Source organism: Cydia strobilella, chromosome 11 (assembly GCF_947568885.1).
Source record: "Cydia strobilella chromosome 11, ilCydStro3.1, whole genome shotgun sequence".
Taxonomy (NCBI): domain Eukaryota; kingdom Metazoa; phylum Arthropoda; class Insecta; order Lepidoptera; family Tortricidae; genus Cydia; species Cydia strobilella.
In genome coordinates this window covers 5,142,790-5,155,172 of record NC_086051.1, presented here as the reverse complement: position 1 = coordinate 5,155,172, position 12,383 = coordinate 5,142,790, and the positions used below count along the sequence as shown (strand labels likewise).

The following is a 12,383-nucleotide window of genomic DNA, read 5'->3' as shown; positions in this document are numbered from 1 at the left end:
AAAAAAATTCAAAATATTGGGATATTTCGGATTTTTTGAAAAATACCGGTTCCGAGCCCTGTTTGAAATCGTTTTTATGGCAACATTGGCAACGTTGAACAAGGTATCCGTACTTTTCGTAAATATTTATGCAACGATTGGATACATACAGTTCCAGTCGCGACGGGACGAAGTGCTAACGAGCATACGATACGGGTTTGTTATCTGTAAGGTACAGTCGCCATCAGATATATCGGAGCGGCTGAGGTGCTCAAAAATATCTGAACACGCTCCTAGCGCCTTGACAATAGAGGGCGTGTTCAGATATTTGTGAGCACCTTGGCCGCTCCAATATATCTGATGGCGACTGTACGGTCGAGTTCACAAACATCTTTACAAGCCAACGTTCCAAAAATATATTTACACGTCTCTAAGACACTGACTGTTTATGTTGGCTTGTATAGATGTTTGTGAATTCGACTGTACAGTGAATACCAGCTTCCTACACAAATATATGTATGCGCAAAATAACCTGCACAAGCCTTCATCATCATCAGAAATTTAATATATTTCTTTCCTTGGCCTTTTGCCTTGGTAGTTTTTGAGACTCCTAATTCCTAATACATTTAAAAAAAGAAAAAAACAGCTGACTGTGTGGACATATACAATCGTAAATTGTAAGAAGATATAGTCTTAATAGATCACATTTTTAAACAATTGACCGCAAATGTTCAACCCCCCCCCCCTCCTAATATTAACTCGCCTTATCTTCCAGGCAAAAGAGTTGTAATCGAGTAAATTCCCGTTGCTTCTGCTGCCGACTATACAAGACACCCGATACGGGACGCCCCCGGAATCGAGGGCGCGAACCCAACGTCGGGAAGCCTTATCGCGGCCCTTCCGTGTTGTATGGGAGCTCCACTCATGACTCAAATCACGCATTAGAACATACATGTAGATATAATCACTTAAAACAATATCTTACACATCGAAGAGCGTAAAAATATCTGACAGAATCTTCTAAACATTCTTTCATTCACTCTTTCTTAATGGTTAATATTAGACGAGTGTCTTGAGCTTGAGTACAACATAGATAGATAGATAGATAGATAGATAAGAACTTTATTGCTAAACATTATCGTGACAAAAAAATAATGTACTTATAATAAAACTAAAACTTAGGTCTAAGTACTAACTATACTAAACTAATTACTAACTAACTACTAGGTTTTTTTTGTCACGACTGTGTAAGGGAGCCGACTCAGCATGTGCTGCCGCAGCGCTGGTATTCTGCCGGGACCTAGCAGTGCGCGCGCATACTCCCGGTATGATCAACCACCAGTGACAAAAGAGACAGCAGTAAAAAAGCAATAGAGAAACGTTATACAAAGAAAAAATACGAAAACATTTGTGAATTAAATACAAGCAAATGCAAGATAACATACAAATTAAACCTAAGTATACGTACAGATTAAATCTTAGTTTAAAACAAGCAGACTTGGGAGCTTTAGGTATTTGCCTGCTTTTGGATTGTTAATAAATACTGCTTTAACTTACGCTTGAAGTGTACTTCGAAGTTGTATGCCGAATTGGTCGATACTCAAAGCTGACAGGCGGTAGTCGCGCGCGCGCACATACTTTTCACGTCTAGCGACTTTTTTTGTAATAATTATGCTACTGATGGACATCTGTTTCTTAGGTATCTATGCAAAGTCAGTTTTAAAGTGAAGAACTTGACACCCCAACATTCTAATTAAGACTATCTTGTGTGTATAAGTGATTAACTCGGACAGACACGCAGCCCCAATAAGCAGTAAGGAGTAGTTGTTGCGTGATCGACGTGTTAACAAGGAAATTCGCGTATTCATCACGTCAAATATTGTTGATACGATCACCGGAACTGAGAATGAAATCACCGCATCGATTTTCGCTATCGGGCCATAATAAGTCGAGAGTAAATAAAAGATTCTCATGGATATGAATACATCGTGTGCTGACGTGCGGAAAATAGCCAAATACATATAGGTACCAAAAATAATACAGATACCTATACAATATTAGTCTGGAGTTATTTTGACCCTTTTGACTAATATGAATAAAAAGTACAGAATGTGTTGATTCCAATATCCTATAAGTACTTTAATGACAACCTAGATATTTTATAGATATTTCCTGATCCTGAAAGAAGCCTGAAACTTAACTAATGCATGCAGTTATCTAATGAACAAGGTGAAAAAATTAAGAAGTCCGGGAATGTACTACCTAACTATGTATATCTTCTGAAGAGACAGGATGAATACTGCTGATTCTACTAGATGCTGCTGAAAATATAACTTGTCAGCATAAGTGCATACAAGCAGTGCACCAAACTGTGGGGACATAGGTCACAAACGAGTTCATACAGGCAAACGCAGGACTGTGTAGACTGTGACATTATGTATATAAATGTTACAATGCTGTAAACGCGCTATTTACATCCAATCTATAACGGTGCCGCGTCTTTTTCTATCGACTCAGCGACGTGGTGAAAATAGCGAGCCCTTAGAGACCGGCGCGCGCGCCGCGTAAATATAGCCGTGACGTGACGGTCACGGCCGCGGACGGTGCACCGAAGTGACCCGCCGCCTCCGCGGAACTCCTATCATTGCTATTACGGCAACGCTTATCGGACCGTTTGTGGACGTTACGTGAATGCGGAAAAGGTTTCCCTATGGCAAGAGAGTTCCTGTGCCTGGCTCGTGAAAATAATGCTGAGCAGTCCCATGGGAAGTAATGCTGTATGATGTAGTTCTGGCCAGGATTACATTTGTAAGTTTTACTTACGTAAGTAGGGACACAGCTATACTACAGAATGAGATATGAATATCGTTATCTCATTCTAGCAAATAGCTTTGTCCCTACTTACGTAAGTAAAACTTACAAGTGTAATCCTGGCCTTAGAACAGTTATAATGCCATAAGACTGGAGCCTAGACTAGATAAGGGATACGTGGTACGATGGCTCGACGCCCCCGCGCAAGCAATGCTATCATCGCTATCATTATACGGGACTTACGGGATTGGTTTGTGGCCTCTGTAATAGTAGATGGATTAGATGTTCAAGTTTATGCTTTCAGCGACTTCAGCGTGAATTATATCACTCAGGACCTCCTGAATAATAACATATGTTCATGGGCTATATTAGGTCGGTATCTGTAGGTATGTGTCTACTGAGACACAACTAAGAGCCTAAGACAACTAAGAGAGTAGGTACTGACCTACACTCTTAGTTATGTCTTAGGCACCTACGGATGATGGCTGCAAAACTTACAATATTTAAAAAATTAAGAAGTATCCGTTTCTTCTTGTTACTATTGACGCTTTTAGTTTCTCCATAAAACAAAAAGGAATAGCTATCCAATCCGATGCTGGGAATTTGATAGCACTAAACAATCGACAGATCTAAAAAGCTTACAAGTAATATTTCTCGATGTCTATTGTCTTGTTATTGTTATGTTGCTCGGAGTTCATTGTTCTATGTGGGAGTACTATCCTGTACGAACCAGCCTCCAAGGCTTTCGCTCGCACAATCGTCGATTGGAAAGTGAAACGAAACGCACGCACAATCGACTTTTATTTTCGCGTGAGAAAAGCGACTGATTTGCTCATTGTGGAACGGACGGGCTAAGTGAGTTATGGAAGTTTAAGTGTGAATTATTGAATTAAGAACGAGACATTAGGTGGATTAATGGGGCCGGTACAATTGGCTAATGAGAGCAGAAAGTTAGTTGTCGCCTACGCGCCGCACGGGCAGCGGGACCCTGGCGCCCACATCCACACCTCATCACGGCCGCACAGTGTGCCGTAGCCTGTGGTGTTTCTCGTTAGACGTTAAATCAACAACAATACACTAAACCATTAGTACGAGTAGAAAATTACGTTACACTACCGATTACGAATGCAGATATACAATGTCTTAGATAGTACTAGAAGTAGCGTATGATACGTCTATGACAGGATCAATTTTCTAGAGAATTGCAAGCATACAACAGCAGAAAATGTTTTGTTTTATGGAGAAACTAAAAGGGTCAATAGTAACAAGGAGAAACGGATACTTCTTAATTTTTTTAATATTGTAAGTTTTGCAGCCATCATCCGTAGGTGCCTAAGACATAACTAAGAGTGTAGGTCAGTACCTACATTCTTAGTTGTCTTAGGCTCTTAGTTGTGTCTCAGTAGACACATACCTACAAATACCGACCTAATATAGCCCATGAACATATGTTATTATTCAGGAGGTCCTGAGTGATATAATACACGCTGAAGTCGCTGAAAGCATAAACTTGAACATCGAATCCATCTATCTACTATTACGAAGGCCACAAACCAATCCCGTAAGTCCCGTAATAAAATAATCGTTTATACATATTTACATCAAAAATGCGCTCATGAAACTGAACCCAAAAAAAATCTTCCAATCAGTTGTTACGAAACTAAAGACTGCTAACCTATTGACTGCATAACTAAACAGAGGATGCCTTAAACCATAACCTCTATAAGCCGCGTATAAACTGATATATTTAGTTCTTAAAGGATTAAGAGATCAGCGTGTTACGCCCACTTGAGCTGTGAACGAACACTGTCTGAACTGAACACGTTTAGACGCGCAGTTAGGAGTCGAAAAATGCGCCCTACGTATACGCATAGATTGCAAAGGTGCGTCAAGATCTGGTCTCCGCGGATGAGCCTATTTACACATAGTTCGCTATGATGATGACTTTGGCGAGTCTCGGAGAGAAATGAGGATAGGATACACGGTCAGGACAGGCGCAAGGTTGCGCACTGACCGAGTCCGCGTCTTAACTAAAGTTCGCGGAATTAAATGGGGCCAATCTTTAATTACTTGACTCTTAGCGGCGAAATTGATGCCGCTCCGATTGGTAGATGTGACCTCCTCTCGGACAACGATTTCTAGACAAACTTAATGGTAAACCGTTAGAACCAGATATCGGAACCGGTTTTTGGCAAGAACTTCGAAATAATCATATATTTCGAATTATTTTTTACTCGAAATGTAGAACTCAGTTGTGTTTTTAGGTAACAACTTCGTTTTATTAGATTGCCTACTTAGAAATGAAATAATTAAAAGAACGAAAAAATACTTTTACAAAAATTCTTACTACAAAAAATACCGGTATCCGATCCGGTTAGAACTATCAAGCTATGAACATTTTTCTAGGATGTCTTGGACAAAAAAAATCGTTTTCTGTCACTGATCATTTCACTATGTAAAAACTTATTAAGGCCGTTCCATCGGTTTGCCGCTGTCTCTGTCACATTTCGCAAGAAATAACGGGAAAGATCATGCGTGGCGTGTCAATTTTGATCTAATTTTGTCAATTTTTATTTATTTTAAAAACGTTACCCTACAATATCGAAATTCGAAAGCTATGAAATTACTATTTAAGTTAAGATTGTTTTTTCTTCTTTTTTTTGTTTATAGTATCACATAATAAATAACCGAGTAAAGCTGGATTAAAAGTCCGAGTAAGAGGTTACTTTGGGAATTAATTGTATCGAGCGAAATGTCATAATTCGTGTATCGGAAGCTATGATGTTAAAGGTAATATAGTCAAGAACTACATATATTTTTTCCACGTCTACGAATATCAACGCCTCTTAGAAAAACATGATCATATAAGGAGATTTTTTGCCTTCTGGCTCAGGGAACCGCCTTAAAGCAAAAACTTACTTGAAATATTTTTAAATCCTTGAAATGTTTCGAAAAATTAAATTGTACTTAGGTAATATGCGATTATCCGCAGAAACAAAGCAAGCGTATAATTGCGACAACGACAACAGACCTGCCTATTTAAATTGAAAAACCGGCCAAGTGCGAGTCGAACTCGCGCACGAAGGGTTCCATACCATTACGCAATAAAGGGCAAAAAAAATCACGTTTGTTGTATAGGAGCCCCACTTAAATATTTATTTCATTCTGTTTTTAGTATTTGTAGTTATAGCGGCAACAGAAATACATCATCTGTGAAAATTTCAACTGTCTAGCTATCACGGTTCATGAGATACAGCTTGGTGACAGACGGACAGCGGAGTCTTAGCAATAGGGTCCCGTTTTTACCCCTTGGGTACGGAACCCTAAAAACAAAGTAACAAGTTCAAAAGGCTAATAACCAAAAAATACTCTACAACATGAATTTGATAAAAAATATATTCCCAAGACAAATAGCAAAATATCCTCCAGTGAATGCGTAAAGAGGTCAAAGTAGGTCTGGGTGGGTCATAAATAAAACATGGGGGCTTAATTTATTTAGAAGAGAGCTCGGGGGGGCAGTAAACTTCGCAGCCTCGAGCTCAAGGCCCTTGAAACAGATGTCTAGCGACGGAAAGAAGAAATTACATCGATCTCAAGGCCAATCCGACATCCGACACTCAAGTCACATTTTTCAGGGTTCCGTATCTACTCGAAGGGTAAATAAAAACGGGACCCTATTACTAAGACTCTGTCTGTCACTAGGCTGTATCTCATGAACCGTGACACTTGAAATTTTCACAATGATGCATTTCTGTTGCCGCTATAACTACAAATACTAAAAAGCACGGAACCCTCGGTGGGCGAGTCCGACTCACATTTGTCCGGTTTTTTTTATGATATATGTAGGAGGCAAACGAGCAGACGACTCGCCTGAAGGTAAGCGATTACCGTCGTCCAACCATGGATATCTATCTACCCGCAACACTATAGGGGTTGTAAGTGCGTTGCCGGCCTTTAAGATGGGAATAAGATTGTTTCTTAAGATTTAAAAGTCCTACTACTAAAAATAATTAATACTTGGATAGATGTCGATCGTAATGCCTTAATATGACGGTTGAATGATCTACTGAAAGTCTTAGAAAGGATTTAAAAAATGTTAACACTAGGTGTTATTTTTTAGCTTAGAATCTACTTTTGTGAATATAATAAAATTACCGTAAGAGTCTATATTTTGAAATTATAAATAGCAGTTTTCATAGGCAAATAACTAAAACGTAAAAATAATATTTAATGTCATCTACAGCAAAATGTCGGTTTCGCAGCATTGTCTGGGGGTTGTCAGTCTTCTTTATTAACTAGACTTTGGCAAAACCAACTGTGTTTGCTTAACTTGTTGGCACGACCATTTTGCTAGTTGGTGCCTTTCTAGTGCACCATTTAAACTGGTTATGAAAGTGTCTAGAACCAGACTGGACCTAACCGCTTTACAGCTTCAGGGACGGCGTTCGTAAAGTGTTATAATAGTTATTTGTTATACAAGGGTGCAAAGTTATATTTTACCCGCGAGTGTGGAATTGAAACACGAGTAAGCGAAAGGATTCTATAGTTGAACCACGTGCGAAGCGAGTGGTTCTAAAATAGAATCATCAATCAATACATTTGCACCCGTGTGTAACACAAAACTTTTCCCCTCACTATAGCGAGGAAAGTGCAACATCCACAGGCGTTAGATCATCTTCATCAACTGGAATCACTCATTTTTTACGATACTATAACAAAAAATTGGAAATTCTGTACTTTTACGTGAGAAGTTTTTAAGTAAAAATTTTGTTGACAATGTTGACATTTCTGACGTATGAAATGTCAATGATGCGTTTTGAAATTGCATCGACTTAACTTGTGCGTTCAGAATTATATTTAACATAATTATTAAAAAACAAACGTTTATTATGGAATTTTAAGGTTTATGACTTAAAATCATTAAATAAAGCTAAATCTGGTATTTTTTATTAAATTCTCAAACCATTTATTTAATGATAATTAATATCGAACGAACCATTATTATGAGCGTTTTACGTTTTATTTTTGTCAAGCTACTTAAACACGCTCCATCCAAGGTCAAGTTACTTTCCCCACTAGTGGATAAAATGCGTTTTTCCCCGCTTGTTTTAAAGGATAAAAGACGGCTTTCCGAGCTAGTGAGGGGAAAAATACATACACCCAAGAGCTGTGAAAACGGGAAAACGGGTCACTATATTATTTTATTTTAAACTGGTTATGAAAGTGTCTAGAACCAGACTGGACCTAACCGCTTTACAGCTTCAGAGACGGCGTTCGTAAAGTGTTATAAAATACATACACCCAAGAGCTGTGAAAACGGGAAAACGGGTCACTATATTATTTTTATTATAGAACGTCACCCGTTTTCATTGTTCTCGAGTGTATTAACCGAATTACGTTAAATTATAAGTGCAGTACAAAGTAAGTAGGTAAGTATAAGTGCAGTAGTTAGTAAAGTATTGTGTACAAAGTTAGGAAGTTGGTTTAATTTTGGGATATCATAGAGATGTCACAAATTCAAAATGCCAGGAGGCAGGAGCACCGAGGTACGAAAACTTCTTATATTTCCGACGTGACGAGGCTTACAATAAGGCAACATTCCAATTTCAAGTTGAAAATACAAAAACCAATATCATGTTATCTGTAACATTATGGTATTGATTTTTGTATTGCACTATCGTTCAAAACAATGCCATGTTTTTGTGATAGATTGAGTTCAGGGTAAGGGCAAACATTGTTATCGTATCGCGAATTCGGTGTCGCGATACAAGTGATACGCTATCGCCGTGCGACCTACTTTCCCCTAATCCCATCTTAATCGCCTAAATAACGTCCACGGCTTGTTTGCTGGGACTCAGGTGGCACATTTCCATTTCCGAGCTTCTGTGACAATGTAATTTAAGAACGTAAATAGAAGAGGTACCTAGACCGAAATACAGACATGTTTTAATTAATGAACATGAACAAAATAGACTTCAGATAGAGGTTGATTCGGGTGCCAAGTGAACTAATTATCGGTGTACCGATTACCGGCTATCTCCGCCATACATGAGACGGGGCCAAACGGGAATACACCCAAATATCATTAAAATGCCCACATAAGGGGCAGGCAAAATTGCAATCAAAGACAATATTTACACAGTTGGGCCTGAAAAGAACATATTTAAAAACTACATAAACAAGTGAAAACTTCGTTGTGTGAAAATTTGTGAAAATTTTCGTAAGCAGCTCGGGTGGTTACCGATCCGCCAGCGCAGGGATGTGCATGTTCTGTCGTTGCTTTTCAACATACTCTTCAACCCCTGTTCCCCATCTTACCTAACCGAGAGATTTAACTATCTGGCTGAAGGAAGTGATCACCGCTTACGTTCTAGTGCTAATCTTACGCTTGCTATCCCTTCGAATAAGTCTCGAACGTACGCAAATTCATTCACAGTGCGCGCGGTGAAGTTGTGGAACGAGTTGCCCCTGTCGCTCAAACGCTCCCGGTCTGTAGCATCACTCAAAGTTAATCTGAAAAAGCTTTGGCTTTCCCACGAACTGTGATTTGGTTGAGTGCTAATATATATATATATATTATTTATATATTATATATATATATATATATTTATTTAATATTTATTTAGTACTATATATTTATGTATGCTAGTACATATTTATTTTATTGCATAATGCAATTGATGTATTTTAGTTATTCGTAGACGTTAATATTGTAGTTTTCCTTCTTAAATATTATTGTACGTTCTGTAAGTTTGTCTATCTATCTAATTCGAATTTTCCACTCATTTACTCTAAGGTTAGCTGGAAGAAATCCCTTATAGGGATAAGCTCGCCTTTGTACCTAAATTTATATGAATTTCATGTTATCAATTTTTGTTTTGTACAATAAAGTGATTTACTACTACTACTACAAGTGAAAACTTATTTCGCTAAGTCCTTATATAATACCTTTAGGTACACAAAGCTTCTAACGGTACCTTTAAACCGTAGGTAAGCTTTATGAAAATATACATTGGGCGCCCACGCGTGGTCCTGTACTTTCACCCCCATCAGCGCACAAAGGCGCCCATTAGAAAGCGGCCATTACATGCAAATCCACACATTATCCGCCATTGTGCCTTTTGTCTATCGTTTTATTGTGACACTTTTTACCGCGCGCACTGATATCCGTGCTACCGTGAAGTGTCAAGTGCGAGCGACGAATATACGATGGTTCCATCGAGAAATAACCTGCTGCCTAGTGCCTACTCAGTGATTGAGTGACTTTATTTATTATTTATTTATTATTATTATTATTTATTATTTAAGTTGACAATTGTACCTTAACAGTTAGAGCCACAGCGGCACAAATTGAGAGACAGTATTACTTATACATTAGGTACAAAAGTATTTTCAAAACAATATTAATTATACTTATATAATACTACTTACAGGCATCTCTCGCTCTATCACTCTCTTACACTCAATCATCAGTCGTCCGATTGCACTTGAGGGTTTGACACATCGACCTGATAAGCCAGAATATATTCGATTGCCAGTCTCGCGTTGCAATCGAACGTAATTAAATATGTTGGGCCCTAAAATCAATCAATCTTCATGTAATATGTTCTTAATCTAATTTTTTTTAAACAAATATCCACAATAAAAAATACATTCAAAATAAAATAACTAATCTTAAATTAAAATATTTAATGATTTTTTTTCCGAATATTTCATATCATTTGTAATATATGTGTAGGTCCATTAATTAGAACTACATAATATTGTCTTCGGTTACCGCGATAGTTACTCATGAAATAAAACTATGAGAACTACATATTTAAAAAAATGGTAGCAACAATAAGAAATCTTTTTTTTTAAAGCGAAGTTCATGATTACCTACCATAATAATTCTAAATATATTTTTACATGTAGATTTTATTGGGAGTAAAGGGACGATTGGTCACGTACCAACACATTTCGAACCAATATGAGAGTTTTAACGAGCTTCAGACCCGAGAAAAACGGACATCCCCTTGGGAGTAACGGAACGGACAGATCCTATACCAAGATAAGACCAGTGAACTTATGACGGTTACGTTTTATCATTTGTGCTATGGAACTCTAAAAGTCTAATGAGAATCTGTCTAACTCGAAACCAGCTCCCGTTGACGGATGACTAATTTACACTTCGTCAGTTTCGCAAAAGCGGCGCGTGCGGCGGCCGGCGTTACGTCAGTGACCGCAGCCGCTTGCACTCTCGTTGTAAGTTCACTGACCAATTTTCAACCTTACGGCAACGAGATAAAGTCGCCTTAACAGACAACATGTCCTGTAATTTCATACTGAAACGGTCGATGCATCGCAACAATAGACGCGGACGTCATAAGTCTCTTGTATTGCATACGGAAGCATAATAGTCTAGACCAGGGGTCTCCAAACTTTTTTACCTGAGGGCCATATTGCACCTCAGAATCTTTCTTTTAATTTGGTGGTGTCTGGTTGCTGATAACCCCAAGAACTGGTTGTCTGCGGGCCGGATTGGAACGCCTCGTGGGCTGGATTTGGCCCGCGGGTCGGGGTTTGGAGATCCCTGGTCTAGACGTCCATGCCCATTTGTGAATTTTATTCACGAGCGTAGCGTAGTCTTAGACAATGATAACTAGTAGTAAGCCACTCCTTATTCATATATTAGGAATTCAGGACATACCTAACCTTACAATTAATTACGCTTGGCTAATTTTTATCAAGCAGAAACGTCTGCGAGCGATTACAGTACAATTTTTAGGCTTCCGTACCTCAAAAGGAAAAAACGGAACCCTTATAGGATCACTCGTGCGTCGTGTTCACATAAAAAAATATCATTGTTGAAAATTGTGTAATGTACGGAACCCTTGGAATAGAACGCGAGCCAGGCGCAAATTTCGTCAGTCCTCGCCTCCCGGGCGAAAACTCGTATAGCGGTTAACGGCTATGTATGATGAACCCTCGTGAACGTCAGCTGCAGCTCCGTTGGTGGGTTGAGGAATGGCAGCCGACGAAACGCGTAACACGGTCTTTCCACCGCGATACAACATGCTGACGATTTGTTTTATTAACAATAGCATATAAACTATCATCTGACAAAGTCTGACGTCCGCGATGACTGAAAAGATTATTTTACATGTTCATGTGACCAGCGGTCTTTCCACAGCGATACAATCGGCTGACGATTTTGTTTATTCACAATAGCATCTAAACTATCATCTGACAAAGTATCAAGAGGGAGGCGATAACAAAAAAAAAATTATAGACTTTATTTGCTGCCATTTCTCAACCCACCAACGGAGCGGCAGCTGACGTTCACGAGGGTTCATCATACATAGCCGTTAACCACTATACGAGTTTTCGCCCAGGAGGCGATTGGTCATGGAAATCTGTTCCTGCCCCGCGGTCTAGAACGCGAGTCCGACTCGCACTTGGTCGGTTTCTTTTAAATACCTATATAAAAACTGGAAAAATTCACGCCTCTGGCAAGACTCAAACTTGCGACCTTTCGTAACACCGGTCCGATCTACGGAGCTACGGAGGCTTAAGTACCAGAAGCGTATCAATCTTACCATTCCTTCCTTTAT

At 38.9% G+C, this 12,383-nt stretch overlaps 1 protein-coding gene across 1 annotated transcript in view; it reads right to left on the bottom strand.

Annotated features, from left to right (window-relative positions):
* The window catches only part of LOC134745401 (uncharacterized), a 40,333-nt gene that overhangs the window by 13,694 nt on the left and 14,256 nt on the right, over nucleotides 1-12,383 (bottom strand). The gene's annotated exons all lie outside the window — the stretch shown is intronic.